Source organism: Sinocyclocheilus anshuiensis, unplaced genomic scaffold (assembly GCF_001515605.1).
Source record: "Sinocyclocheilus anshuiensis isolate Anshui unplaced genomic scaffold, SAMN03320099.WGS_v1.1 scaffold188, whole genome shotgun sequence".
Classification (NCBI taxonomy): Eukaryota; Metazoa; Chordata; class Actinopteri; order Cypriniformes; family Cyprinidae; genus Sinocyclocheilus; species Sinocyclocheilus anshuiensis.
In genome coordinates this window covers 1,214,157-1,220,619 of record NW_015555768.1, presented here as the reverse complement: position 1 = coordinate 1,220,619, position 6,463 = coordinate 1,214,157, and the positions used below count along the sequence as shown (strand labels likewise).

Genomic DNA, 6,463 nt, shown 5'->3' with positions numbered 1-6,463 from the left:
TTACTGCTGTGTGTGTGTGTGTGTGTGTGTGTGTGTGTGTGTGTGTGTGTTTCGAACAACAAATACTCTGAACTGCATGTGTCTACATATGTGCCAAAGTCCTCATGATGAACTGAGAAATTATCGAATTATTGAAATGAACTGAAAAAATGCACTTGAGCACTATTAAGAGCTATGTTGGGACAGATGTTGTTTGATTCACTGTCTTTATTATAAAAGTTGTGCCACTCAGCTCAGTGACCAAGTGAAGTGCATTGAATGAATGGCTCAGCTTGTAATTTAAGAGAGATTATCCAGCCAGCTGTATTCGAGTCTGGTGCAACAGTTTTACAGCTAGATCTTTGCCTTTTAAAAGCTATTATGCTTGCTGGAAACAAACAAGCATCCCGACTATTGTATTTACTGTACAAGGTGCCCTACATTTCACACTCTCTAATGTACACAGAACACAACAATGAGGTGCTACTGCAAACCATTAAAATGTAATTATATGAACATGTACACATGGCCACATACATCAGAGCAAAGTACAACAATGGAGAGCAAGACAGTGGTGTTGTTCCCCAAAGATGTGCTGTAGTACAGCGGTGATTGGAGATTAGGATGGTGTGTAACCGATAACCCTTTGGGGCTGATCTCTCTTTTAGTACACTTTCCTTTCCTTTTTATTTGTCATGCCTGAACACAGCCCCTCACATCTGCAAACATATTGGAGCCGATGACAAATTCATGGATGGGTTATTAATTATTGAGAGCACTGCAGGCAGGTCTTTAATTTTCATCCTTGCCTTTTGCTATTGGGTAAAATTTAGGGAAAAAGCTGTTAATTGGTGTGAAGGAAAGATGCATCTGGGCCATCACAGTTTGACAACACCTCATGACCTCATTTACTTTTCAACCCTTCATCACTTTCTCACACACCAATATGTATTACCAATATCAGCTTATACATCACCGTTCAAGTGGATAACCAGCACAGTACAAACTGTTTAAGTAACAGAAATCCAGTCTAATAAAAGTCAGGTGATGCATAAAATTTACAGGTGATGTAATGTGACATGGAGTGTTACAGGAATAGTTCACCCTACAATTATAAATTAGCTGAATATTTACTCACCCTCAGGCCATCCAAGATGTAGAGGAGTTTGTTTCTTCATCGTAACAGATTTGGAGAAATATAGCATTACATCACTTGCTTACCAGTGGATCATCTGCAGTGAATGGGTGCCGTCAGAATGAGAGTCCAAACAGCTGATAAAAATATCACAAGTAAATATCCACTCCAGCCAATCTGTCATGTAAAGTGAAAAGCTGCATGTTTATAAGAAACAAACTCATCATTAAGGCATTCAATTTAAAAACCACATATTTCTCTCCAGATTCAGATGAGATGACTTTTCCACTGTAGAAAACAATATTATGGATAGAGGACTTGTATTTCAGTCAGAAGCAAGTTAAGGTAAAAACGTCTTAATGATAGATTTGTTTCTTACGAACACACATCTTTTCACTTCACAAGATGTTGATTGATGGACTGGAGTCGTGTACATTACTTTTGGATTATTCTGATGTTTTTATCAGCTGTTTTAACTCTTATTCTAACGGCACCCATTCACTGCAGAGGATCCACTGATGAACATGTGATGCAATGCTAAATTTTTTTCCAAATCAAATAAACAAATTCATTTACATTCTGGATGGCCTGAGACTGAGTAAATTTTCCTTTTTGGGTGAACTATTCCTTTAAGAAACCCTGTTTGATTAAGATAATTCAGTTTGGTGCTGCTAATGAGAAATAATGACCTAACACAAGTATAACAGACAGAACTACATGTTTAGGTTGGCATGAGCCAGTGGCGCTATACATTTCATCATAGTAACATCCAAAGCTGTGAAGAGAGTCAAATAAAAGCTGAAAATGTGTACTGGAGCTAGTGCAGCATTTAAATTAAATGGAATGCATACTGAATCAAAGGAACGCCAGCGTAAGCATTTTTGCAAGAGAAAAACACTTAAAATTCAAAGCTTACTTTTTTTGATGCCAATAAATGCAGTTGGAGGGCCCACTAAGTTATTTGCCCTATCACCGCACTGCTGGGGTGAAAAAACACTGAGCATTAAATGTAAAGAACTCATCCACATACACCCACCAAACAGCACATAACTGTCCATGAATACACACTTATTGGTTTAAAAAAAAAAAAAAAAGGACCGAGAACTGTTGCTGGGAGAGTGGGCTGAGTGAAAAAAATAGACTTATGAGTCACTGCTTAAATGTCTCTAATGAAACATTACAGAGCAAAGTTGAGTTCTGGCAATATTTGAGGCTGTAAAACGAACACAAGCAAACTCTGGCAAGAGCCAGCGTGTACTAAACAGGGTTGTGCGCTATTCAGGATTGAAGTGAGAATGCCTTTTAGGGCATGTTTACACAAGGTTTGGTTCGATTAAAATAAACGGTGCAATTGCCCTGTTAGTGCAGTTCATTTGAATAAGTTTGAATGATGCCATCCAAGCCTTATTGTGCACCAAACAAGCAGACCAAGATCCACCTTTTTAACTCTGGTGTGGTTCGACTGATATATAAATGCAACACGTCTCAAAGACATCTAAACAAACCAAAAACAGGATGTGATGTCACAAGATGCAAACTTAAAAAGGCCAGAATGCTCAAGCATACCTGGCTCTTGTTGCCCTTTACAGTTCGGTACAGGCATCAGAACCGCTGTCTCATTGCAGCAGATCTTTGTGTGGTACAGAGAAATTCCTGACACTGTTTTGACTCCTTTACACATATTATAAACTCTATGCGAGTTAACAGCTGGTCAAAATGCCACCATATGTACACACATACAACAAGTACATTTAGCCCAGCACACAGCATTGTTTGGGATGCTCTGTAACTTTGCTAAATATACTTCATAAAAGTATATTTTATGTTACCATATCCTTATCCTTATGAACCAGCAAACAAGAACTAAATATATCATTTTCATTTTTGGTCCAGACCAAAAGAGCCAAGAGAACCGAACTACAAGTGTAAACACAGCCTTAAAGGGTTAGTTAACATATTTTTGTTTTCTTTGCACAAAAAAGTATTCTCGTAGCTTCATAACTTTACAGTTGAACCACTGATGTCACACGGACTACTTTGTCGATCATCTTGGTACTTTTCTGGACCTTGAACGTGGTAGTTACCTTGCTGTCTATGGGAGGGTCAGAGAGCCCTCAGATTTCATCAAAAATATCTTAAATTGTGTTCCAAAGATGAACGAAGGTCTTACAGGTTTGGAACAACACGAGGGTGAGTAATTAATGACAGAATTTTCATTTTTGGGTGAACTAACCCTTTAAAGTCCAATTCAATTCCAGAACTCTTATTTTATAATGTGATTATTTATTGCTTGTTTGATTGTTATCTGAAAATAATGTGGTTGACACTATATGGTGCTGTAAAATTATTTGAATAAAAGTTCATCAATATAAAATAAAAGTTTTGACAGTATTGGTCTTTGTTTAGAGAATTCCGTCTAATTATTTGGAAAAAATTATGTTATAATTATTCATGTTTTATCACAAAACTGTTGGACTAATGAAATACATATTACTTTATTTGTCCCGCTGAGGGAAATTTATTTTGGGCATACATATGAAGCTGCCTGAAAAGACAACAATCACGATCATTAATAACAATCACTGTACATTTCTGTTCCTGCCATTCCAATTACATTTCCTGTGGGACGTGGCTTATTCAGATTCTCAATCATCATTTGAAAGCAAAACATGTTTAAATACAAAAATAGTTATTAAATGGTAAGTGATGGGAGCTGTACACCCTGCTTTCTCACTGGCCTCTTTTTTTCTTTCTTCAATTTAACGTTTAGTGCCCTGTGAAAGCGAGAATCATTTCTGATTAAGAAGATAAGATAGGAAGTGGACAGGACAAGAGAGACAGAGTGAAAGTGAGCAAGACAGATAAGCTGAAATGTCGACAGAGACACACGGCGATGGAGAGAGATGGAGCTGAAATCATCTCTCAGGGGACAGGAGGACTCACTGAAGGACAAGTCCAACAGTTATTTCATGTTCTGGGCCACAAAAGACCTGATGCATTTCTCCACCCACAGCACCACTGGCTCTCAATAACCTCTCCAAACTAATGCAACCGTGACTCTGTACAGCCCAAACTCTTCAGTGCATTATGCAAAGCATCGGCAGCAACCCTTTCACTCAGGCTGGAGAGACGCATCCACATCCAGCATGGTCCAGAGGTGAGCAGCTTGAGTGAGCGGCCGACGAAGGAGCGTCTGGAAGGACATGTGACGACTCCGGGCTGGACTCCGCTTCGTCCACGGTGAAAGCCTGTCCGGCGATCCACAGCGTGAAGTTGTAGTATTTCCTCATCGACCAGCACGGATCAGCTCTAGGCATGACGAAGCGGATATCGTCCTCTTTTGGAAGACCAAACAAAGTAGTTTCGCTTTCACAACGAAGCACACAGCGTCTTTACGACATGGCGGCGGCAACAACAATACTACAGCGAGAATAAAAGTTACGCCTTCTTTCTTTGCGTGAACATTTGGGTGGCGTTATGCAAATCTTCCCACATAGTGACGTAGACATGTGGGGGCATGTTAGAACGAGCCGTTTTAGGTAGGCGTGACTGACTCTTAACTTTTATAAAGAATATCTCTTTGGATTTGAGACTTTAGTCTTTGCAACTTTACAGATCTTCTTTATGCACCAAGAGCTTGTAACACTCCAAAGAGAAAGGAAAAATTGAAAACGCATCATATGACCCCTTTAAATCCACCATTGTTATTTACAGAATAGTTCTATAGTCAATTCAGTATTTAATGCAATTAATTAAATGGTAATTACATTTGATGGTAATTAATTTAATGATAATTAAATTACAGAAAAATTAAGTGTAATCCCTTACTTTTGCAAGGGAAAAGTAATTAAATTACAGCAATTAGTTACTTAGTAATGCATTACACCAACACTGTATTTTACACATACATTCAATAAAATATATTAATGTTAATCATTTTACATAAAGAATATGTATATACATTATTTTTTATTTAAAGAATATACATATATGTATATAAAAAAATTATATACATATAGATTTTTTTTTAAATGTATATAAATATTGGCAATAGTAGAGAATAACACTAATGCTAAAGACATGGGTTCAATTTTCAGGAATACATAAACTATTGAAAAAAAATATGCATACTTTGAAGTTGCTTTGGAGAAGTGTCTTCAACATGCATAAATGTAAAAACAAAAATGAGGTGCATGCACAATGAAATATAACTAATTGTCCACTACTGTAGACCAAAACAGATGTCAATTTACTGAACAAAGATCTGGCAATAAAATCTCACTCTGGGATGCTATCATTAAGCTATATGAAACAGGGAAAGCAGCCCAAGGAAATAAATCCGTACTTAGTAATCAAATGGCGTGTGAGATCACATGAACTGAGGATGTAAGCATCCATTATGAATGTTAAGGGTTCCTGTGCTGTCTCTGCTACGTTCACTCATATTCCCATGGGCTATTTTCTCCTGGTTTGCTCCTTCAGAGGTCTTCTGCGCTGTTTTATTTAGAGCAGCTATAATAGATATACAAACAGAACTATCAAAAAGAAAATAAAAAAACATCACTGAGGATACACTGCCAAAACTGGGCCGTCAACTATGATATAGTTTATGATGTATTGTTTCTGCTTCTAAATAATATCTTCCAGATGTGCCTGATATGAAATTCTACTAATACAGCTGCATTTCTGATGTTATTTTACTATATTTTTTTAAACACTCCTTTATACTCTCAGAAAAAAAAGGTACAAAAGCTGTCACTGGGACAGTGGTACCGTTTAAAAAGGTACTAGATATACCATTTAGGCACTTGTATGTACACTTTAGGTTCTATGTACTTTTAAGGTACTAATATGCACCCTCTAGGGGTAAATATGGTACAAACGTGTACCTTTTAAAAAGGCACCAGCCCAGTGACAGCTTTTGTACCTTTTTTTCTGAGAGTTTACCAATAAAAATATGATTTAAATATTATTTTTTTATTGCTATTACTATAAAACGTATTACCATAAAGTACATATGACTGTGAAAATTAAGTAAACAGTTTAAATGGCTCCATCTAGGTCAATTAAAAGTCTAGGTCACAAAGGCTGTCACATGACAGAAAGACCTCTAAACAAACACATACACTTAAAACTTTAAATTACAGTGTTATGATTTGCATTTCTGTAAGAAATACTATAGGAAGACCAATAATAATATGCAAACAGCTCGACAAAATTACACAGTGAGCACATGTAGTTTTCTCAGTAATTTCTGTGTAAGCTGTAACATCAAGTGTGACCCAAATGAAAAATACAGACTAAAAAAAAATATATATATATATATATATATATATATATATATATATA

General features: G+C 36.6%; 1 protein-coding gene across 1 annotated transcript in view; it reads right to left on the bottom strand.

The window, feature by feature from the left end:
- Nucleotides 1-6,463, bottom strand: part of LOC107674375 (leucine-rich repeat neuronal protein 1-like) — a 17,750-nt gene that overhangs the window by 10,507 nt on the left and 780 nt on the right. The window lies entirely within an intron of this gene.